The 25,978-nt window shown below is 34.0% G+C and overlaps 1 long non-coding RNA gene across 4 annotated transcripts; it reads left to right on the plus strand.

The window, feature by feature from the left end:
• Positions 1-12,501: 12,501 nt before the first annotated feature.
• On the plus strand, positions 12,502-15,796 carry LOC115963131. Of its 4 annotated transcripts, none has more exons than XR_004085713.1 (5): positions 12,515-12,879; positions 13,344-13,508; positions 14,166-14,311; positions 15,321-15,396; positions 15,489-15,796. It is a non-coding gene; the product is annotated as an uncharacterized LOC115963131 (long non-coding RNA). The 4 variants fall into 4 exon arrangements; XR_004085714.1 differs by having other exon boundaries at positions 12,527-12,879; positions 13,344-13,376; XR_004085711.1 differs by having other exon boundaries at positions 12,502-12,879; positions 13,344-14,311.
• Positions 15,797-25,978: the final 10,182 nt, after the last annotated feature.

Consider the following 25,978-nt stretch of genomic DNA (forward strand, 5'->3'; position numbering starts at 1 on the left):
AAATAGCCCTTTAGCTAGAATTAATTGTAGCCTTCCTCTCAAAGTCCATGAAGTTCTCATCATTTTGGGCCTAAGCATGCAACAAGGAGGCCCAAGATTAAGGAAGTTCATATTGGCTTTGTAGGATTTTTGGATGCTAAGTCCATAGCATATTTGTTACCTTAGGCCCAAAGTCCTCTTTTTCAAAAGGGCTTTTTCCACTTGGGCCTATGATAGCAATTAGGTTATGGTCTTGTGAACCTTTCAAGTTAAGATATACCTTTGGATTTAGGGACAAGCCTCTTATATGTGAGAGTTTCTTTTCTTTTATCCCATAACTTCTTAGGGTATACCATAACTTTAGGATCATCCCTTCCATTTTTTTTACATCTTTTATTATTATTTTTTTTTAGTTAGGTGAACACATCATAAATGGTTGAACAAACAAGAGATATAAAAGGTATCCTTGGTGATAGGGATCTCTCTAGGGTGGGTAGGCTCTCTAAGGCTAAAGGGATAGATAAGTAGGTCACTCACAACTAGGTGGGCTATGATTCCAACCGAGGGCCTAAATGGACCCCATAGTGGATTGGTAGTAAACCTTTAACGTACTTAAAGCCCATTATAGGCGATGGAACCAATTATGAGTTGGTGGGATGAACTGGCCCAAATAAAGTCTTCCACCTTACCACTCATCACCAACCGAGGTTAAGGGACAAAAATAACAAGTGAATGTGTGTGCAAACAAGTATTGAAAAAGTTTTTATTAAGGTTAAGAAACAAGACACATAGAAATGAAACTCGAAATCCCTAGTGAAGTCACCACTGTGGACACAAGGGGTTGGAGTCGCCACCTAGTTTTTACAACGGTCTAGGAACCATATATATAGTGTCCTCTCAAGGAAGAACCTTTGATCTTACTACCAGAGTATGGATTCGGAATTTAGGTACACTTTTAAGAAGGTGTTAGGCACCTAAGAATGCCCAACTTAAAGGTTGGCCTCCCATAATTGTGTCTCAGGTATTAACCCTATTAAAAACTAATACAACAATTGTATTCTAGACTCATACACATACTAATCATGCATCTAACATACAACATGGAATCCTTATCCCTAAACAAACATATTCATCTATCCACTAAGCAAAAGAGAGCCAAACCACACATAAGAATCCCTAGCATTCATCTAACCATGGCATCAAGGCATTAGCACATTGCAAACCCTAGTCATACATCTAAGCATGCTCCATTATGTCATCAAAATAAAACCATAACATAAATGCATTAACATTTCTAATGCATGACTTACCTATGACTTACCTTGCAGTAACTCAGCCCCTATGGCATCATGAATGGGCATGTGAATGAATGGCATGGCACAAAAAATAATAAACCTTAATCTAACATACAATGACAAACAAACATGTGAACAAAAGAGCAAAAAAAAAAACTCAAGCATATGAGAAGGTTAAAATAGGGGCATATTAGGTAAAACGAGCAAACCAAACAAAATAGAAATCTGAATTAGGGTTTCTGGGCAAGCAGCAAAGCTTAAACTACATACGCTTGCTCATGACATGCGTGCATGGGGCTCGTTCAAAACCCTAATCCAAAAACGAACAAGGCAGAAAACAGAGTATGAACTAAAATCTTAATTCTTACAATCAAACATGCATTCTAAGCATACAAAAACTAAACATAACCTAGAAAATCATATTAACATATATTTTAACAAACAAAAAAATCAAACAAGAAATAGAAAAGCTTAAAATAATACCTCACACAAAAGCTTTCCAAGCTTGATTTTGACCATTCCCCTCAATTAAGTCTATTCACAAACCAATAAGAAAGTGATTTTAGCAATGTTAAAATAAAAGGATTAGGGGCAGAAAAGGTCCCAATCAAATAAAATTGACTTGAGGGTGTTTTGTAAAAACCTCCCTTTTAATTCACTATTGTCTAGTGAATCTTAGGTTTTTCTTGTGAGATTTCTGTGTGTTTTGAAAAAGTACCGTGTAAGACTTTATATAGTGGAAAAAAGGGGTTTGGAGCAGCTCCCAAACGATGTGAGATTCATTCCAAACCTCAGCCATTATTGCAGAAAACTTGCATTTCTTATACTTCTTATTGCAGAAAACTTGCATTTCTGAAACCCTAGCTACATACACAGGAATGTGCCTGCATGCACAAGATTTGGCCCACGTACACAAGCCGTTGCCCACATATGTGGGTTGAGGGCCACTTTGGTCATTTTATTTCTAAAAATATATATTTTTTTCTCATTTAAAATGTTATATTTTCCATTTTAACATGCCTTAAATCAATTTGATATCTGATTGGGCTCTAAATTGGCCTTGGACCTTAGAGTTTGAGCATCATTAGGGAATGGGAGCCTGAATTGTAAGGGGTACAAATTGTGGTGTCTACATCAAGAGGTAGTGTTCTTGCTCTCTTTTTCCTTTCCTTGGTCTTAGGACCTTGGATTTGAGGTTTTAAGGGTGTAGATGTCGCTTTTTAGCTACTATCTACACCCTTTGCTTTCCTAGCATGGTTATTGCTTTATCTTGCTTCCTAGCATGTTTTATAGCTTTCTTAGCATGTCTACTTGCTTTTTTCCATGTTGTATTGCTTTGATGATGTTGGTCTAGCCTTCTTGGGCTAGAATATGTCTAAATACTATGTTTGCGCTTAGATATATATGCCTAGGTGCTTTTTGCTATGTCTATACTTAGATCTATATGCCTAGGTGTTTTTTCCTATGTCTATGCTTAGATCTATATGTTTATGTGCTCCTTGTCATGTTTTTGCTTAGACCTATATCTTGATGTGCTTCGTGCCATGTTTATGTGTCTAGATCTACATGTTGGATGCAATGCCATGTGCTTTTATAGCCTTTTTGTCTCTTGATATGTCTCTTTCTTGCATTTTGGCCCTTTAGGTAGGGTATAGATCTAGATCTTGTGGTCTAGGCCAACATTCATACATATAGGCCTATATCAAAGGGTTTGGATCATTTCCTTTATGCATATGTTTGCTTGCTTAGTTCTACACTTTTTATCATGTTTGTCTGCCTAGATCTAGGTTTTGCCATGCTTGGTGCCCCCTGTGGGCTTGTGCTTGTGTGGTTGCATCTGTCTCTCTTGTGGCTTGTTTGGGTGTAACCACTTGCAAGAACACATCCTCATGAGGTTGGTTTGCTTGATGCATACCTTTTCTCTGCTCTGTGTGATGATATGCTTGCCTTGCTTAATTTGTGCCACCCGTTTGGCTATCCTTATCTCTTTGCATGCTTGCCTTTATGTTCTTGTTGGAGTCCTTGTGCTTGCTTGTGTCATCAAGCCTAATTCCTACTATCTCGTGCGGGTTCACACCCATCTTTGATACACGAGACTGCAACTCCCATTTAGGAATTTTGCTTGATGGCACGTATATCGTCCATACTCCAGTCCAATGGAACTATGGACACCCAATCCAGACCTACATTTGTCTTCCTAGTACACCCCTTTTTGTCTGATAACATGCTTATTTAGCCTTTTGTGGGCTTAACATGCTTGTTTGCCCCCGTCTGGCTCTCTTTGTCAGTGTGTCTCTTTGTATGCTTTCTTTACCTTTTGGCTATCTTTTTTGCTTGTCTGTTGGCTTATTCTTTGTTTGTAGCATGTACATGCTTGGTGCGAGGATGCTTAGAGTGAGGGTGCGACCTCCTAAGTACGAGCAAAAAAGGCAAGGGTGCAAGCAAGAATATGTAAACCAAAATAGGGCAATGTTTATTAGATTAGAAGGTTTAGCCTCCCCACTTAGCCACTTCTTTAGAGACTTGCATTAGGATTCTCATCCTTGTATCCAGTTTAGGCCACATTCTTAAGGTATGGCAATGTCTATTTTATATTTCCTGCACTTTGTTGGGCTATACCCTAGGGATGTAGGCATGTCTCATTTATCTTTCTTGTGCTTTACCTGGGCTGCGTTCCTTGGGTATGTGATTGTCTCGATTCATGTCACTTGAGTGACATCAGTTTTCCCGTGTATGCGATACACATCAATATGCTTGATGCTTTGAGGGGCTCTAGTTCGTCTTGGCTCGAGCATGTTTGCACGCATTGTATACATAGACGTGAAACCCTGCCGCACCAAACACAAAACTCTGCCAAATTTTTGCCATAAAAATGGGGCACCTTCGTTGCTGTATTCTTACAACAAAAGCTTGGTGAGAATAGTATTTGTGTGCTATGACACACCTGAAGCGAAGTGTTGCTGAATTTTTACCACAAAAACAAGGCGAAATGCTGCGGAATTTTTGTCATGGAAATTTGGCACCAAATCCAAACATGCTATGGAAGTATCGATTAAGACTACACCCTTTCTGAAACCAAACTTGAGAGTCCAATTCATTTAAAGCCCCAAAAGCTAATGTCAATAGCTCGTTTTTAATTGTCAATGTCTGAAAATTACGATTTTATCAAAACAAAGGATTGTCCTTGGACAAGCATTGAAGGATGCCTAATACCTTCCCCCACACATAACCAGACTTATGAGCTCAAGAATCAAGATTTTTTATCCATTCATATTGGATTAGGAAAAAAATACATTTTTCTTAGCCTAGGATTAGTAATAAAATCAAATAGAGTCAAGTGACCAATCACGCCTTAGAAAAAATCCAATGATTGGTGGCAACTTCAATTACCATTGGTAACCTGATTAAAATTGACTCATTTTCCAGTCATATACCAAAGGTTTACTCTTTTTGCACAGCACTCGAGCTCCTGAGCTTGCAACTCTGTGGGCGTGCAAGATCGTTGCCACAATGGGTGGTCGAACCGCCAAGTATGTTGTTTGCAAAAATCAACAATATGTATATTGTTTTCAAAAATCTTTTCAAAAAAAAAAAAAAAATCAAAATGCCGAGTATTCTATTTCTTCATAAAAAAACTAATGTTTGAAATAAATCAAAATGAGGTACTATCTTCAGATAGGCATTACGGGTTGCCTAAGACCTTCCTCACACGAAACCAAACTTCTGAGTCTAAGATCTTTGGTTCAAAGACTTTTGGTTTACCTTAATTAATGAACCTTTAAAATTTGGTTTAGTTAATAAGGTGACTTAAAATGAATTAGACATCCAAGTGACCAATCACACCTAATACAAAACCAATGGTTGGCAGCAACACTTAAAATAAAAATAAGAAAAAAGGACTCACACACACCCCCCACCTCAGAGACACTATCACACAAGAGGCATGTCGCCAAGGACTTAATGTGCGATGAAACCCAAAAACAAAGTTTCCCCAAAGATTTTTTTTTTTTTTTTTTTTTCAGAGGGGTGGGGGGGGGGGGCATCTATAGGTATGTGCTCAATCACATTATATTAACTACTCATTCTTCTTTTCATTATTTAATGTGGGACTTCACTCACATGTATATACCCAATAATCACACCCTCACGTGTGAGTCTCTGCCTCTTTGTGAGCTTCATGACCTTTCTATGGGCCATGGATAAGTCCTACTCACTCCCCCTTACCTAATGGGCTTTTTCCCTCACTAGTGCATCATTCATGGACCTTCACATATCAACCCCACACGTCTTTTATACTCCATGAGAACCTCACACCTCATCATTGTCTAGCACTATTAGCAATAATACTCCTTTGTTAGGCCTTTTCTAAGATCGTTTGTGTGGGCTTTATCAGCTTACTTGGTGCAATATACTGTCCTTGCTCCAACTATGAAAAGGACCTGCCTTCCTTCATTTATGCAAGGGCTTTAAGTACACACACCCCGTTCTTGCTCCAACAGTGAAATGAACCTCGATAACCTTGCCGCCTTTGCCCCACTCCACCATGAGCTCTAATACCACTTGTTAGAGAGATAAAAACCTTGGGGAGTTTCCTTGAATAATTGATATAACATGCAAAAATATACTTTAACCCAAAAAGCCTAAACTCAATAGGTATCTACTCAATTATGTTATATTAACTACTCATTCTTCTCATCATTATTCAATGTGAGATTTCACTCACACATACCCAACAATCTGAGTGTTGCCAACTTTGAGAAGATAGCCAAGGAGAGCTACGTGGAAAGAGAAGGAAGAAGGAATGAAAGTTAGAGAGGAGAGAGCAAAGTGTTGCTGCCCTCTACGTAAATAATTAGTGTGTGTAAGAGAGAGAGAGAGAGAGAGAAAAAAAAAAAAAAAAAAAAAAAAAAAAAAAAAAAAGAACGTTTTTCTTTAGTAATGAGACACAAAGAGAGTGTGTGTGAGAGTAAAGAAAAACAATGAAATTTTTCTTTAGCCGTGGGATACAAAGAGAGTGTATGTGAGAGCAAAGAAAAATAAAAGAGATTTCTCTTTTGCAATGAGACATACACGAGATATTATAGTTGATTTGATAATAGTGAAAGTGATTTGGAGTTTGTCTTGTGGTTTTTCCCTTCAAGGAGAAAGGGTTTTCCACTTAAATATTTGTAATCTTATGTGTGATTGCTATTTGGAATTAATAATATTAGTGGTAATATTATTTGAGACCCAACAGTGGTATCAGAGCTTGGTTGATTCAGTGGATGACTTTTTATGTGAATTAAGATGTAAGAGAAGGGATTGCTTTGATTAAGGTGGAGCTATTCCAAGAGGAAACTAGACAGTTGAAGACAACTAATAGAATTTGAGTCAAGGTGGAGATTGTTGGGAAATTGCCTCAAATTCCAATTGTGACTTGGAAAGTCAATTAGGTTTCTTGGTTGAGGAATGAAAAATTAATTTGAGTTCCTTTGTGTGGAAGGAAAGACTATTCCTTGTTGTGGAAAGTCCTTGGCGTGGAAGGAAAGTCTACTCCTTTTCAAAGAAATAATGTATTCCTAATCCAAGAGGGAATAAAAAAAGAGTCTTATTTATAATAAAAAAATCCTACAAAGAATTTGATGGCTTTGAACCAAGGATTCTCCCTATGAGGAAAGGAAAAATAGAGCATGAAACCAAGAGAGGAAAAAAAATATTTTCACTTGGGAGATAACCAAGGAGTAGAGAGTAAAGTGTTGCTGCCTTCAAGAAGATAGCCAAAGAGGAGAAAGCAAAATGTTGCTGCCTTTGAGAAGATACCCAAGGAGAGTTAAGTGGAAAAGAGAAAGGAGAAGAAAAGAAAGTTAGAGAGAAGAGAACAAAGTGTTGCCACCCTCTAGATAAATAATTAATGTGTGTGATTGTTATTTGAAATAATATTGATGGTAATATTATTCGGGACTCATCACAAAATTTTTTATATTTGGCCCTCTTGAATTGAAAACCAACCTTCACAAACAAAGAACCCAAAAGTTAAAATAACCACGTCACGTTAATCATATCTGTATTTGGTACGAAACTTTGATTGTTTACTGTTTCATATCAAAAGATATGTGTTTGGGATTTAGGCGTTGTCATGCTGTATGGCTCCACCTAAAGAATTGTATAGATTTTTCTTTTTAATTCATTCTTTCCTATGCATTTTTATTTATTTACAACACTAATTGAGTATACATATATATAATAGAAATATGAAGCTGTTTCGCACTTCCCTTTCAAACAAGTCATTATATATACGGTTGTCATTTTAATGTTTATTAGGATTTAATTTACTTCCAGTATATTTTTAATTAGACATATTATTTTGTTTTAAATATACAACAGTAAGTGGGAGTGAATTTTAATTCTTTTATTTTATTTAATTAGTAAGAGATGTATCAATCACTCATTAAAAAAAAAAAAAAAAAAAAGGAAATTCCTTTTAAAAATTAGTATGGGAAGTAAGCCAAATCTTGTCGATTAGACCCTACCTACTCTGGATGTAATGCGCTCGTAAAGAACAATACTGGTCTTGGAAAGCATATTAACTCCAAGTCGATCGCCTATTTTATAGCAGGCTCACCAGCCTCAGTTGTACACAAATTAAGAACTAGGAAGTAACACAACATTTTCAAAAAACAGAAAAGAAAAAGAAGCAATGAGGTTCTACCTACTCATACTTTTCGTTTTTCTCTCTACGGTTGCAGTTGGGTTCCTAGCACAGTCTCCTGTATGTACGTGGAAGAGAGGCTGACAGAGCTGTATGTCCCAACGATGAATGTTGCGGCTCACAAGGGCTTTGCGGAAGCACTGAGGAATTTTGCAGCGCTCAAAATGGCTGCCAGAGCAATTGCCAACTTCTACCAAGTAATATAAGCGATCTGATTAACCGGACCACGTTTGAAAGGATTCAGATCCTCTAGATTTTCTAGGGTACTCTACCAAATAGATTTCTTTAAATCTTAATCATTCTTTAATGATTTAATGGTCTAGATTCTGCCATGTCAGCATTCCACTAACAATAATCTTAATTGTTTTGTTTACAACATTATTTTATTATTTTAAAAATATTGTTAGTGGAATACTGACATGGCAGAATCTAGACCATTAAATCATTAAAAAGTGGTTAGGATTTAAGAAAATTTACTGGTAGAGTTCCCTAAGAAATCTAGAGGATCTGAATCCCGTTTGAAAATATGCCTAGTCACCGCAACGATTCTTCGTGTGAGGGGTCCTTCTACACCTATGATGCATTTATGGCGGCTACCTGTGTATTTGGAGGATTTGGATGAATTGGCAACTCCATCACCCAGAAGAGAGAAATTGCAGCCATTTTGGCTCAAACTGCATATGCAACTGCAGGTTAATTTGCCAAATAGAAACTAAACCTTTTTTTTTTTTTTTTTAAATAAAAAATAAAATATAGTTTTACCATATTATATGTTTATTTATGTTGCTTTATGTTGTGCATGGTGATGAACTTACACAACCAAGGAAATGCATCGGATCCCTATTACTGGGGTTATTTTCACGTTGTAGAGCAAAACGCTACCAAGGAAGATTATTGTATTGAAGGAAGTATAAATTGGCCATGTGCAGAGGGTAAACAGTATTACGGCCGGGGTCCCATTCAACTCTGATAGTAAGAAATCGATAATTAGTTCTGAGTTTAATTTATGTAGTAGAGCATCGATCCATTGAAGCTATTGGCTTAATTTGACTGAATATGTTGTAATTACAGCAACACCTACTATGGTCTGGCCGGATTAGACTTGGGTTATCCACTTCTATCCGACCCAGATCTGATTGAAAAGGACCCGGTCATGTCAAGTCCGCATTGCACTATTGGATGAATTACCATTTACAAAAACCCTCATGGCGTGCTGTTGTGACCAACCAATGGGGTGCCAAACTCACACGATTTGGCAGCGAATCGAGTAGCAGGCTTTGGTCTCATTACCAATATCATCGATGGAGAAGTTGAATGTGGGAGTGGAGAGATCGGTCCAAGTGACAGGACCAGGTTGAACTTCTACCTGACCTTCTGCAACCTATTGGACGTGCCTTATGATACTGAGACAAGAAAAACTGGCACATTTGATTGCTCCAACCAGAAACCTTATGAACCCTCTTCTGTCACGAAGATCTTCACAGAATAGATCCGTACGTGCGTTGTCATATATAGAACTATGGCCCAAGAAATAAATCAATGATTATTATTTATATATATATATGGTAGTTATCATTGACTTATCTATCTACTTAAATAAATGAACCTTGCTAGCTACTATATATATATATATGGTTCTGCTTGCGTGGTTTCACTGTTACCAAAATTTAGCGAATGAACTTCGTGTACTCTTCTGCATGTTTAATGTAATCAATATTATATAATGTTTTATGTTCTAGTACTTTGTATTCATGATCTTTGGCGTGGTTTGATCTTCATATATATTCTACTGCGTGTGACGATATATATGCATATGTATATATTCGGCTTTCCTTATTCTTTACCTCCATAGTTTCTTCTCTATATATAGTTCGTTAATGGATCACAACCATCAAAATGGATATATTATCAATAGGCAGTGTTTGTTTTACACCCACTATATTTTTATAACTTTAACTTGAAAACGTGACTTTAAATCATTTTTTTAGTTATAAATCATAATGCTTGTGTGTAAAACAAGTTTTTGTACACAAGTTAACGTAACTTTTTTATTCTCAATATGCTGGTGGGATCTCCAGCAAAATCTTTTGTTAACATTATATTATTAATATAATTATATGGTGTCGACTTTGGACGACGGCCACATTAACCAAGCTTCTCTATGGGATTGTTACTGTATTAGAACAAGTATTCAGAGTCTAATACGACGGGAAGAAAAATCACGCATGGGTCTGTGCATGGGAAGAGAACTAGCAAAGAGAAGGGAAAAATTCTATGGTGACCGTAATACATCATTTAAAAAAAATGTGCCCTACAATTTAAAAAATAGCACACTTTGGCACATGTTCATATATAATTACCTTCTTTTCTAATCCCCCATGTTAACACCATTTTCTAAAGATGCTAGCTCTCTTATCTTTTTCATGGCTTTATCATTAGCACCTTCACCTGATGATAAGAATGCAATCGAAGAAAAAAAAAAAAAAAAACCAAAGCTAACAACAAAATGTCTTAACATTTTTAAATTAACACACCACAATCTCTAATTTATAGTATGCTAATTTAGGAATGTTGTGACATTCTGTTATGTTCCTAGCATTACTCATAAAAATAATATAGACCTATGAAACATTATCCTTTATCCCTTAAGAAAAATAAAAAAAATAAAGAAGAAGAAGAAGAAGAAGCCCAAATAACAACAATAACATTAGCCCAAATAACAGTAAAAATACCCTAAACAAGAACAAGATTAGGGCAAACAACAATAAATGGAAAAAAAAATTAACAAAAAGCTCATTCAAAAACGAAAAATTAAAGCTTCAATAGTTTAGTTTTATAACTCGTTCAATTCATTTCGTAAAATAATTCTTGATTTCATTTTTCCTAAAACAAGGTACTACAAGAGATACTATGGCTGTGAGTTATCCAATATGACTTTGCTCTCCTAGTCCGCAAAAAGAATTAATCTTTTTTTAAAACATGTTAATATTTTGGGTGTAATTTATTACCTCCTACATTAGGCCTTCTTTCCTGATTTTTTTATTTTATTTATTTATTGGTTATAATTTGGGGTTTAATTAATACATTTTACAAAAAAAAAAAATTTAAATCAAATAACTAACCTAATTGATTAAAATTTAGGGGTCTTCTTTTACTTGGAGGCCTTAGGCAGTCGCCTAACTCACCTAAATCTAGAGCTAGCTCTCACATTCTCTCTCACATTCTCTTATCTTTATGGAAAATTTTCACATGTGCTGAGTTTATATACCCATAAGCTCAGCGCAAAAAATATCATCCTCATTTTCTATCCTCCCAATTTTCATCCCAACCAAATGCATTGTTACTCTAATAAAACAAGGCTTTTGGCATAAGAATATTTTGTGCTTATTATGACAATAATATCACTTTTACCTGAATCTACAACTATAATATCACTTTTATTATGTATCATTCGCTATAAATCATGTTAACAATTATGAAAAATTATATAATTATACATACATGCATACATGCATACATACATATATCTTTGATAATTGTTCGTTATTAGTTGATAACCCATACAATACACGAATAAATTTCACATATTAAAAAATTTTATCTTTTTCTTTTAAAAAAAATTGTCTCAATATGAAAATTATTGTAGCTATTAATAGACATTAATTATGATTGTGTTTATATATGAAACTATATATTTTAGTATTATGAATTTATTATTATTCTCTTGTATATGGAATTATATAGAAATAAAGCTAGCGACACAATAAAAATTCAAAATAATTTCTCAACATTCCTAATAATTTATTATTAGGTTCTATCTTGCAACAGATTTGATTCATGTTCTTATTTTTCGTTTGGTTTCATTTTGTGTATTTTCATTTATAGCTGTACCACATGGAGTAAGTTTTTATGATTCCAAGTATAAGTCCTATATTCAGTGGGGACTTTGTGGTTGAAGAGTTCGCAAGGTTTTAATTTTTTTTTTGAGTGTGGTGTTCGTTTTAGAGTTTTAATTGGAGGTTGTGACGAAACGATAATAGGATTTGGTTTCATAATAACTAGCAATGCATTTATGCCTCCATCTATCACAAGAGACAAATTCTGCAAATCATAAAGTTAGATGAATTCGATTCATCTTCCTTTGGTGGAAGAATTGTATGGATTAGTGAAATAATGTTTTGTGAAATCATACAAACTTCAATTTGATTTGATTTGATATATATATATATATATATTTTGTGGGGGGGGGGGGGGGGGGGGCAAGTGAAATTGATATAGGGGAAAAAATGGAGATTCTTGGCCAATGCATTCTAAAGGGAAGATGCTTTCTGTATCATTCTCACTACGACTTCTTTCAACCCGCTTTTCTCAAGGGTTGACTAAAAAGTGCCGAAACCATCACTAAAAATTGGGGCGCATGGCTAAGTTTGACTAGCTTTATTCCAAGGGTCATTAAAATCCTCGAAATAAACCTATAACAACCCTTAATCTATTACAATTAAGCGGACTAGTTTTTACACTCCAGCGCTAATTTTAGCTCCAAATTTAAACATTTTTTCAACGCATTTTATTACAACCTTTGATAGAAGGTATCTCAAAATTTCCAACCCTTGAAATAAAGTTCAAAATTAAAATACAAAAGGAAGTCTCTTTTTTTTTTTCATGCTCCACACTCAGAAACCGCTCACACAGTCAGAAAATTCTCTCAAAATTGGAGCTCAAATCAGAAAATTCTCTCAAAATCGATCTGACCTCCTCTCAGAAAACTCAAAGATTAGAGCTCATCTTATCTCCGACCGGCTGATTTGCGGTGGTCAGCTATCTCATCTCTGACAGCGAGCGAGCCGTTGATAGCTGTCTCTCTCTGTTTGTTTCCTGAGAAATTATGGAAATTACACTTATATCAAATTCTTCTAGGTACGATCTTCTACGGCTTTTCATTTCATTGCATTTCTATAGATTTACTCGGATTCTGTATTTGGAGAAATTGTATGAAATGAATAGGCTTTGTTTGAGTTTTTATTTATTTTAACAGTTATATTTATTTCAATTGCTTTGAAATTTTAGCTCAATTCGTTAGATATGTGGTGGAATTTGAACTCGATTAAATTTCTTTGGACTTGTTTAGAATCTGTTTGGTTGTTGAGAAATCGTAGGAAAATAAAGGAGTTCGTATTGCATCGGTTTTGTTGAGTTTTTTTTTTTTTTTTTTTTTTTTGGTTGAAAATTTTTAGTTTTTATTTTTATAATTTTATTGTTGGTGTTTTCAATTGGTAAATTTTCTAGCTCGAATCCCTAACCGTTAACTTGTGCTGAAATTTGAGTTCTATTAAATTTCTTTGATTCATTTGAGAATCTGTTTGGTTGTCTAAAAATTGTAGGAAAAGAATGATGGCAAATTAATAGCTGTTCTGGTAAGTGTTTCATTGCTTTTATGTGTACCTTTTGGTTTATTGTATTAATGTGTTTCAATGAGTTTAGCAAGATTGTGTTGTAGAGTCTACTGGTGTTGAGTTCTCCTACATTGTGATCTTTCATGGGGGGAGGTATTTGGCTATGTCTTGACTGTGCTTACATCTAGACGTTTGCTTATATAACTGCCTTTGTTTACTGATGTATCAATGACATTGTTTAAAATTAGCACTATGGTGATGGGCATTATGTTTTGAAATGAATGAAAAAAGTGCCTCACTATGTCAAATGGAATAGGAAATTGGGAATCAAACCCAGTTGTCTTACATTGTACTGTTTATGTGTAGCCACGCCTATTTGTGTGTGCACATTTGGAAAAAGAATGGTAGCAGATTCGTTTTAATTGATTACTCTAACTTGTAAATGAGATCTAGTGACTCTGAATATATACCTTTTCATTAGCCACTACTGATGTTTAATATTTTTTGTAACATTAGTAGTTTCAATATATTTGGAAATAAGACTTGATGCTATTAATGAATGAGTGTTTTTAAATTCACGATTATTTCTGCTTCATACCATTTTCTCTTTTAATAGGCAAATATCATTAATCTTTTCGGATGATAAAACGCCCTCATTATGAACTAAATTTTAATTGTCTTGATAAAGGCATGTAATGTGATTTTCTGTAGCACTTTTGTGTTGAATGCATACCTTTTGTTTCTTTCTTCAGATTTGGCTCTAACAAGTTTTTTAGATCACTTATGCTTTTTTGTTTTTGGTTGTTGCAGACATCATCTTTCTTTCTTCACATTTTTAAGGTTTAGTTTACAGAGAAAAGAATACAGATTGGAGGGAAGCAACCTTCTAGTTTATTTCTTGCTTCTATATCTATTCTTCTCAGTGAGCAGGTGCCTTTTGCAAAGGACTTGGCAGTGTAAGTACTCTTTGACTTTAACTTAGTAAAATTGAACTTTTACTTCAGTTATAGCTTTTAATCTTCAGTGTATGTATCTAGTGATGTCGGTAGTAAATTCATGAGCTTGCTTGCATACATGCATTCACAGCTGTATTTTTTTATTTGCTCCGTCTTCACTAGTATTTCAGTTTTAGATTGATCTTTGTCATCTAATTTCTTACATTTCAAATAATTCCATATTTTTATTTGATGTGGTGATGTATTTGATGTGCTTCATTATCCATTGTGTAAACAGAGTCAATATTTCTAGGAGAATTGAACTGGGCAACCGTGCCATAGGATATAGCTCATTTTATAGGTATTCAATTCCTTTTTAAATATATAAGCTTCCAACTTTCTGTTATGTCTACAGATAATGCCATTTATTAGGTATTAACTTCGACGTAAAATTTTAAATTGTGGTTAGATATCAAAATCTAGGGTTGGGTGGTGGTTATGGAATTTAAGTCATTTTTGGTAGAAATAAGAACTATATAAGTATAAAACTTGATGTTCTGAACTGCGGGCAAATATGAATTGGAAGATCATTAGTTTGTACCTAAGAATATAAAGCATATATGTGTGAGCTCATTATGTGGGATTTTATCTTTTAACTTAGTTTTATTTACTTAGTTCAATTGTTTTTTATTGGTAAGTTGGCTCTTATATTAGTTCTTATTTAATTAGCTTAATTAGTATTTTGTTTAATTTCTTAGAGTCGAAGTCATATTTTGTAATTCGATAATTGGGTTATTGCCCCCAAACTACTAATTGGACTAGTAAACAAACAACTTGATAAGGTAATACCTAATAAAAAGCTAACTTGGACTCTTAACACTAGGAAAGTGTTGAACTTCGTATTTTAAGTTGTTATGCAGTGCTTTTGTTTAATGTATACATTTATTCTTTTTTCATGAGCCATTGTTGCAATTCAAAGTCTCACTTAACTTCCAACTGTATACTTTTATATCCCTTGTATGTTTTACAGGGTGCACCGTGTGCTTCTTATCAGCTTGCTGTTTCTATTAGCCAAAATTGCGCAGAAAAGCTTGGGCCATTTATTTGTGAGTTTTTAACAAATTGTATTCTGGATAGAGATGCTGTAGAGAATGAGCTCAAAGAATTTTACCATGAAATTATTTTTCAAATTTTCCAGTGTGCTCCTCAGATGCAATGTTTATACAATGTGCTTGTCTCCAATTCAATGAAATGAAGCATACACATCAGAAGAGGCTGTTGAAGAGCTGTTGCAAGTTCTTTCCATAAAGTCATTGACGAAGTTGGAAGGTTGAGTTTTTTGACATTGTCATTGAGAAGTTATTTTGTACTATTTTTGGCCAAATAAGGTTAAATTAGTTGTCATAATCCTTCTTTTTTTCCCCTTTAATTCAAAATGTACATTCTAGAAACTCAACTCAATAATTCTTTTGTCCCAATTCTTTTGGGTTGCCTACATAAATTCTGTTCGGCCTTTTTTTGACATATATTCTGTAGTTATCAGGTCATCTCTACCTTCCCTGTGTCCTCAAAGACAGAAAGATTTCATGTTGTGTGCAAGCATGTTGCTAATCTTTCATAAGTTCTAGGGGTGTTAATGGGTCAATCAACAGTTAATTAAAGGAACTGTTCCCTATTTTTGGGTCAGGGATTTGGCTGGGGGTGATGATGATGATGAGCAAGCGGTGAAGAGTAGCGACAAAGGTAAAGATTTTGAGGGTCAAGAGACCTTTTAAATAACCTTATTTATCGAGGGTTGTAAATATAAAATTTTTAAACCTTGGTAAAAGGTTATTTAAGGGTCTCTTAGCCCTCAAAATAAGATTAGAGCACTTGTTTTGAGGGCCATCAAGGCCTTCAAAATTTCATTTTCGACGGTATAAGTTTCGAAAGTTATCAAGGGCCCATTGGACTCTTAAAATAAATTTTCTCAAGGTTTCTTAATACATTTTTCAAGGGTTTTGACCCTTGAAAAAAGTCAGATTTGTTGTAGTGTCATTGTTGTAGCTAATTAAGTAGCATTATCTTACAATCTTGTCTATTAGGTTAAGATTTCTTGACCCCTGTTAGTTATTCAATTACCTAAGTTTATTAATTAAATTCAATTTGCATGCAAAATGTGAAGGCACAAACAAATCACCAAAAAAACTAAGTGTAACAGAAAATAAATTTAACATGGTGATTTATTGACAAATAGGGAAAACCTCACAAGGCAAAAACCCCATCGAGTAATTTTAAGGTCACCACTTCCAAAAATCCACTAAGCAACAATCAAACAGTTACAACTATAAGGAATTTTACCAACTACCCTAACCTATCCCGAAATACCAACCTACGGTTGAACATTTGCTCTAATATCCAATTGGACTTGATCTTGTAGTAGTTTTCTTTTCTTTTGATGCACAAACCTCCAATTTGTGGCTAACCTTTTGCACGGATCCCAAGTACATGACTAACTCCAGCAACTTGAACATATATTGTTGGCTACAAAGTTCTTTACTTCATCAACAATGAAGATTAGGAAGCACTCAGTTACGAAACTCTATGGCGTACAAATGTAGTAGCTTTACACAGAGAAAATAAGTCTTTTGGTCTCTGTATCCATATATGATAGCTTTTAAAATAAGCCTTATATATGTCTAGGGTTGTGAGAAAAGAAACTCTAAATAAATACACAAGACTAGACCGAATTTTAGATCTGGAAATTCTGAAATTGTAGTTCTCAATAGATCAAGTTGCTGTCAAGTTATTTATCGAGCTTCACATTAATTTTTGATAGCAGGCATCAGTCGAGCTATCTGTCAAGATTTAATGAATAACTTTTCTTCACTTGTTTCTTGGACCAATCATCATGTCTTTAATACTTGACTTGAACAACATGTTTCTTGAAGTACTAAACCCATCTTAGATCTACCCAATTATAAGTAAACTGCATTTTGTCAAAGGATTAGCCAATTACAATAAAATATGACCCTAACATTGTCGTTATAACATATTAAGTTACTAATATTCTGACAAAGAGCTCCTGTCAGGAATGTTTTTTATACCATGTACACATTTACTTTTTGTTTCCCTTATCTTGTTGCCAGTTGGCTGCAAATGTATGAAATCAGGGACCATGCATTATTTTTATTTTTGATTCTTACGATCCTGTGAGGGGAAAAATAGTATAAGTCCTCCCCTCACAAGATGGTGAACCCCACACTTGGGATCCACCATCTTGTGAGGGGGAGGATTCATGTATCCATTACATTATATACTTCCTCTATGTGAGTGGGTCAAATGATAAAGATTTGACAAAGACAATAGAGAATTCTTACAATATCGTACTTGGGAAGAAGTCAATTATGTAGAAGTGACAGAGCACTTGTTAGAAACATTTTTTAAACCATGTAAAACACATCAACTTTTTATTTCCCCTCTCTTGTCAATTCTCTACAATCGGACCATCCGTGATTTTTGTTTCTTACAGTCCTGTGAAGTCAGGTTGTAAATGAACCAAATCATTTATAAACAGCTCTGGCTTACTCAAAAAAAAAAACTCATTCACGTTTATTTGTTTCTAAACAAGCTAAGCTTGAATCTTAGTTTTAGCCTTGTTTAATAAATGAGTCAAGCCCAAGCAAGAAATATTATTCATGAACAAACTCGTAAACATTAAGATTTGATAAACAATAAGTTGAGCCTAGACTTGTTTATGGACTTGATAATATTTCTTATATGAGCTTGACAAATAAATTAATCTATATCTTACTAAGACTTTAATTAATTAGGAGTTGGAACCATTCCTCCAAAATAACATAGGCTTGATATGGGCTTGATAATGTACTTGTTTTGGATCTCAAGATCAAAAGTTTGATACTAAGCTCAAGTTTGAGTTTGATATTGAGTGTTTAGTTCTACTTATTAATGAATTAAGCCAAGCTCATGCTTTTAGACTATTTGACAAGCTTGAGGTCAAACATTATTTGTGATGCCTCAAAATTGATTGGACTAGACTAGTCATTTTGGAGTATAAGCATAGATGCGGTTAGGGTTTTTCCTTTGGTCATTACATATGATATCAAGGCCGGCCACGGCTTGGTAACCCCATGCGATCTCAGAGGCACATCCCCACAAAGTGGGTCCGAATGATGACTTTAGGTATTAGGTATTTAAGTAGGGGAGCTTGTGATACCCCAAATTTTATTCGATATTGATTAAGGCTTGTGATCAGTCCCATAGTGGGCATATATTGGGTTAATATTGACTTTATTAACAACTATAAGAAACTCTAATTTTGATTAAACTAGTCCTGTTGAGGAATTATTGTAGATATGGCTAGCTATTTTCTTTAGGTGATTACATTATTCGTAGGCTTGGCTCCAGCTCAACCCGAGTTTGGACATTTTAATTTTGTTGCTGAGCCATGAACTCAAACATTCACTACTTGAAAAAACTAAAAGATGACCAGGAATCTTTACAAAATGGTGCTAGGGAAGAAGTTAATTTTGAAACAGTGACAAAGAGCTACATACAAAAAATTGTGGTCCAAAAATATATATAATAGGCCAAGAATGTATTGACCCATTTGGTAACTTAATCAATTAATTTAACCAAGTGAAATTAATTAGATTCAATTACATGCAATGAGCATGGTAGCATAAACAAATCACCAAATAACTAAATGAAATGGAAATTAAATTTGACACAAGTGATTTGTTTACAAATTGGGAAAACTACCGAGGCAAAACCCCACCGGGTGAATTTAAGGTCACCATTCTCGAGAATCCACTATTATCCAAATAAGCGGTTACAAGTAAAAGGAATCTCAGTATCTAATACCAACCTACAGTTGAACCCTTACCCCAATACATAACTGGACTTGTAATGTAGTGACAATCTCTCCTTTTAATGCATGGCTCCCAGTACGTGACTAACCTATCAATGGACAGATCCAAGTACGTGACTAACACACCAACTTGAGAAAGATGTTGGCTGCAAAGTTTTTCAGTTCATCTAAACGATGAAGATCAAGAAACTCTTTGGTTATAAAACTCTTAACGCAAAGACGTAGTAACTTCTACAAGAAATATAATGAATTAGGGCAATTTTGTCTTCAGTCACAATATGCGTGCAACAACAATTGCATCATCTTTGACGGCCCTTAAAATAATCCTTATATATATATATATATATATATATCTAGGGTTGTAAGAAAAGAAACCCTACACAAATACACTTGGATAAGCATGAAAACAGATTTGGAAATCTGAAGTTTGTAATTCTCGATAGATACTGTTTCTATCGAGCAGCTGTCGAGCATCAACATTAAACCTCGATAGATATTATCTGTCAAGCTATCTGTCGAGTTTTAATGAACAACACTTCTTCACTTGTTTCTTGAATAGACTTGTGTGGCTTTAATATTAGACTTGAACTCTTGTTCCTTGAAGTACTAAACTCATCCTAGATCTACCCAATTACAAGTAAAGTGTGTTTTGTCAAAGGATTAGCCAATTTTTAATAACATATGTTCTAACAAGTTCCACATATGTCCTAACAATATACAATAAAAAAATTTAATAATAATTACAAGTTGTCTCTCTCTACTTTTAAACCACGTTTATTTTCTCTCTATATTAGATGAAGTTGTAGTTGATCCTAAAAAAGAATAAAGAAAAAAGATACATATATACATACATTCGTGTAAATATATAAATATATATATATACACTTATTTATTTATTTATGGTCCTAATACTCATAGTGAATGATGAACTTTAATAATTTATTTTGAGTTTATTTGACAACTAAACAAACAAATTTTGGTAATATTATCTAGTTTGGCCATGAATTTAAGTTTGGCTCATGATTGGAATAAAATTAAATACAACAAACCTGAACTTGTAACAGTTGACTGGGCTTAACCTGTTTATAGTCTTAGAAAAGGTCATTGTTTACTGACTTAAAAAAGATCAATAAATACTTCTAAGATATCTTTAGATTCATAATTAAATAAACCAACATTTTTTTACTTTGCGTTGCATTGAGCAAGATAGAAGTATTCTTAGACAGGGTTAGTTTTCAAGTTACAATTTGAAAGCTAACCCTTACAAATTTTAACTTGACCCAAAGAACCCAAAAAATAAAATGATCATCTCATTCAAATTTTCTTCATTGAGAGTGAAACAGCCCATATCACCAGCTAAGGCCCCTAAATGATTGCTCATTGATAAATGAGGTAGGGGTGTAGAGATAGCTAGCCATAAGGTTTTCGTAAAAGTAACCATCATTGAATGAGTGCGTAATAGCTCACTAAATGTAAGAATGCATCGGTATTGGAGCACTCTGCCTTAACGGGAAGCGCCTATGAGAGCAATGATAAAGTAAACGAAGAGTTAAGAGGTTCTAAGTCAGTTGAAGGTTTCTGTTGTTAGTTGATCTACTGGGATTATAGAATATAGATAAAAATTTTATGTTAAATTTCAATAACTTCCCTTGGTTATAGTGGATTGCTTTTTGGGAAGGGTTTCACCTATAGTCGCTTTTTCCTTGGAATGTTTTAAATTTCAAGAAATTCTTAGATTAGCATGTCAACTCACATGTGGACTCACCACAATCTCTAATTTATATTTTTTGGTATGCTAATTTAGGAATTTATTAAAATTGCTGTAACATTTTGTTGTGTCCCTAGCATTACTCATAAAATTAATCTTGGCCTATGAAACATAATCCTTAATCTCTTTAAATAAATAAAAAATAAAAAAAACAATAATAAAAAATAAAAAAAGCAGTCCTCCCCCTCGCACAATGGTAGACCCACACGATATACCTTCTCCTAGTGAGAATGGCCAAATAATAAAAATTTGAAAAAGGCAACAGGGAATTCTTACAATATTGTGCTAGGGAAGAAGTTAATTATGCAAAAATGATAAAGCATTTGTTAGAAACGTATTTTTTTGAAGTTGATGGTGCTAGGGAAGAAGTTAACTTTGAAGTAGTGACAAAGAGCTACGTACAGAAAACTGTGGTCCAAAAATATATACGATAAAAAAATTTGAATGCTCTAAAATGTGTGGAAACACAAGCAAATTAAAGTTACGGCTCGATTGATTTTACTCTAATTTAATACTAAGTGTGAAATAGAGTAAATGCGAGCGGATAAACAAACAAATTATTCTAACCCATAATCATTATAACACAACAGTAAAATTTAGACCCCCAAATTAAAGTTACGGCTCGATTGATTTTACTCTAACTTAATACTAAGTGCAAAATAGAGTAAATGTGAGCGGATAAACAAACAAACTACTCTAACCCATAATCATTATAACATAGTAGTAAAATGAAAGGTAAAAGAGTAGGGAAGAAAAATGCAAACACAAAATAACACGCCGATGTGTTATCGAAGAGGAAATTGAAGAACTTGGCGAAAAATCTCTCCGCCGCCCTCCAAGCGGTAATCGATCCACTAGACAATAAGCTGGGATACATGGATTAGCAAGAGACCCTCCAAGCCTAATCTACCCGATGTACCTAAGCCCTTCAAGCTCCTACTCCAACAAGGCTTCTCGGAACTGTGTCTTATCTAGCTCTCCGAATCCCGCAACAAGCTCCATGTTGCATCTGCCATCCTTGGCTTCTTCCAATACTTCCCAACAACACCAAAACCTCACTTGACACTCTGAAAGGGTGTGGTAAGTGTTTGGGCTATCAACTTCTCAATAGTATGAAAATGGAGAGGTAGGAGTTGAGGAAAATTCACAAGCAATTGTGTAGAGGATTGTGGATATAACAATCTGTAACTCTCAAGGTTTATGGTTAGGGTTTTCTCTCTGAAGCACTCCTCAACTTTTGTGGGTAATGTGGATATATATAATGTGGGTACAGAAAGTGTGTATCAAATAGCATAGTCTGGCAAAACAAAATGTTTCGCGGGTGTTTTGTGGGAAGGCTTTATCCGCGAGCTACTCGCGAAACACAGTTGTCTCCATCTGTCCTGACTCTTCGCATTCCAGTCATGTACAGGGCACATGCATCATTTCACGGGATGCTTAGTCACGAGCTACCTGCGAAAACTTTTATGTCTTTAATTGCTTAAGTCTTCACATAGTTTTTCTCTATCACACAACCCTTTCAATTAAATCCCACAATAAATACAGGGTATAAAAGATTGAATAAAATTACAATCAAATTTGGCACGAAATTAAAGCCAACAAAACACATAGTTGTAAATTACAACTTTACAAAAATTATAATTACAAGTTGTCTCTCTACTTTTGAACCACATTTATTTTCTCTCTATATTGTATGAAGTTAGAGTTGATCCCAAAAAAGAATAAATATATATATGATGTGGAAGTCTGAAGAAAGTACACACTATACTCTCTTTAAAGGAACAAAAATTAAACTGTTACTTTTTTTTTTTTTAATATTAAACCTCGAATTTAAGAAGGGTTATTTGATTCCACAAGGTGATAGGTCTTAACCATATATTATTATCATCATATGGTATAGAATTTTGGACCAAAATGACAACCAAGTTTTTGAAACCCTATATGGCTGCATATTGTAAAGATAGGAATTTCATTAGAACAACTACTCATGCTGAGACTAATTCGACGGGACGATAAATTCACCCATGGTTTGTATGTAGAAAGTGACTGTGTATAATTACATCGTTTAAAACATGCCTGACAATTTAAACAATAGTTCTATGCGATACATCTCCATAAACCTTAATTACTTTCTTTCCCAATGCATAAAATTTTCTAAAGATTCTCTCTGTCATCCTTTTCTTATCTTCATCATTAGCCCCAACACATGATGATAAGAATAGTACGTACGTAGGTCAATATGTGGTGAATATTATAACAACAAGATGGTGTAAGAGTCTGCGCCCCTAACCCGTTTTATGAGATGTTGGGCCAAACCCACTTGAATGGGTGGAGTCGTGCTATTGCCTCTCAAAATGGAGGTCCGACTAATTATATTTTCCCCTTTAGATTAATGGTTTTACAATGGAGTCGTCGCTTATTTAATTATTGGAATAAATAAGAAAACCAAAATTGAAAAATTTCTCATTTTATTAATTTGTAATTGAATTTACATTGATCATAGGAAAATTGCATGGCTTTGGAAGTACATGGTTTTGTTTCCTAGTTACAATCTAAAAATCAAAAATTACATGGATAAGTATTTGATCTACTAACCCTTGATCTAAGCTCGGAGGCTATGTTATAAGGTGGGAAGGTGTTAGGCACCCATCTTGCCCGGTGAAACCGGTCTTCTAGACTATGGTGGCCAACACTCATATCACATTATCCAATATGTTATCAATCAATTTGCATGTTGAATTTAATGTGTGTGCATGTGATAAATCCTAATTCAATTTATTAAGCATTGCATTTGGATTGAAAAATAAATTCTAGTGAATGTGTGTGGATGGTGATAACCTAGATTCAAGGATTTGAAAGAGTTATTAAACAAATATGTTTTTCATATTTTTGATGTGGATTTAAGATTAAATTTAGTGATATGCATGAACATGTTATGAACAACCAAGAACATGTGAAGAACACATAAGAACAATTAAGAATATTCAAATATATTCAAGGAAATTATCATGTTTTAATCTTAAATTCTCATAATGGCAACATAAACAAACAGTTAGGGAAAGGAATTATACTTTCATGCAATATCCATATGATGGAGGAGGGGACTCTTGATGGAGGTCCTAAAAATGGAGGAAAAAAAGATCTAGGAGAGGGAGAATGAGTCTCACTCAATACCTTGAGTCTCAGGAAAACCAATATATGACAAGACTACTCAACTTCACTAGAACTCAAGAGAAGAGAAAAGGGGGGGGGGGTTTTTTATGTCTCTTGAAATGAAGGAGAGGAGGGGTTTATATAGTAGTGGTAGAAAAAATATAAATGAAATGTCATTTAATAAGGGTTGACAAAGAATCATGAATCTGGACCTCATTTTAACCTTTGAGAAAATTTGGTGCATTAAATGTGGAGATTGGTGAGAGTGAGGAGCAAGCAAAGTTCGGTTTTCCCGTAGCTGCTGTAACAGTCTGTAGAGCCAATTTTGAAAAATCATATCTAACTCAATTTTGATCGAAATTGTCTCATTCTTATGCTCAAATTGAAGCCTCGGATGTCTAGTTTCTTGAAAAATTAACCTCATTCACAGATTCAAAATATGCTGAGAGATATTAATGAAATAGTGAGCAGAGGTCATTTCTTAGAAAATGGTTTCAACACAATTAACATTAATAGGTCCCAAATTAGCTCCCAATTAACATTAAATAGTTCTAATCACTCCCATTTCAGACTTAATTGGTTCCAAATTTATCCTAATTAAAAGATAATTGCACAAATTACTCATTGAATAATTAATGTTTAACTATCTAGTTAATTAGGTGTGTGCAACCCTACCATAAAATATAGTCCTAACCAATCAAATTATGACACATCATCGTTCTCAAATTGATTATACTTATAACCAATTGAAATCAATTGTTCATAATCACATATAATCAGACTCAATTTATGATAATGCATCTCGGCCATTAAAACTTTATTTGATGATAACTTTCAATCTGATGGTCTGATTAGGGCTTATGACCAGTCGATTTAATCGTTATAATATCAAGATAATTTTGGTGAAATGAGATTAAGGATCTAATGATCAGAATCAAGATGCATATGCCCAAGGTGAAATTACCCTTTTACCCTCCATGTAATGTTAAATACGGGTTGCAAAATGGGGTGTCAACAAATGGTGCTTTAATGCAAACAACAATAATAAGGGTGATAGAGAGGTTACAAAATGGTGTTAATGGAGTGGTGGCAGCAGTTGCTTGCAGGAATAGAAATCTATTTTAGTCCAAAAAAAAATTGAGCCATACCTTATTATGTCAAGTACCCAATCGAATCAAATCCAAACCCGATCCCGATCAATCAAGCTGGCATCGATTGATTTTAATACTGCTCAAATATATATATTGGTTTGTGGGTGATTCGACATTATTTGAGGCCTAAAATAGTAACTTTAAAAGTAACTTTTTTATATTTAAATTTCAATATTATTGTATTTTTCATATATTTAAAATCCATTCTTCTTAATTCTTGAGATACAGAATTACTAATTAAATTTTTAGTTTCTAATATCGCTTTATCAATAATATGACTAATTTAGTTAATTTTGTATGTCATATATCCATTTGAAAAATAATATAGCCTTTTGTTAATTTTTGTAAATTTTGTATGCAATATATCTATTTGAAAACTAATATAGGCTTTAGTATAATTAAGAGCTATCATATTACATATTTGAACATAATTATCATTTTTTGAAAGATCAATCATTTTATTGTAATTTTTCATTACCTTCTAACTTTTTGTGTTGAATCTTATCAAAATCACTATTGCAACTTAACTTAACAATATGATTGCCTGTTGACCTCAACTTGTGAAAAAATAGATCAATTCAACACGTAACTTGAATAATTAATACTAACCAAACTAGAGACCAATTTACATTTAGAGAATCAAATATTGTAATATTGGGCAAAAAGATATGAAAATTAAATATTAATTATATTTAATTTATCTTTGGTAAGGACCTTAAAGTGATGCATGATGAAGAATAGTTGAA

Source organism: Quercus lobata, chromosome 10 (genome assembly GCF_001633185.2).
Source record: "Quercus lobata isolate SW786 chromosome 10, ValleyOak3.0 Primary Assembly, whole genome shotgun sequence".
Classification (NCBI taxonomy): domain Eukaryota; kingdom Viridiplantae; phylum Streptophyta; class Magnoliopsida; order Fagales; family Fagaceae; genus Quercus; species Quercus lobata.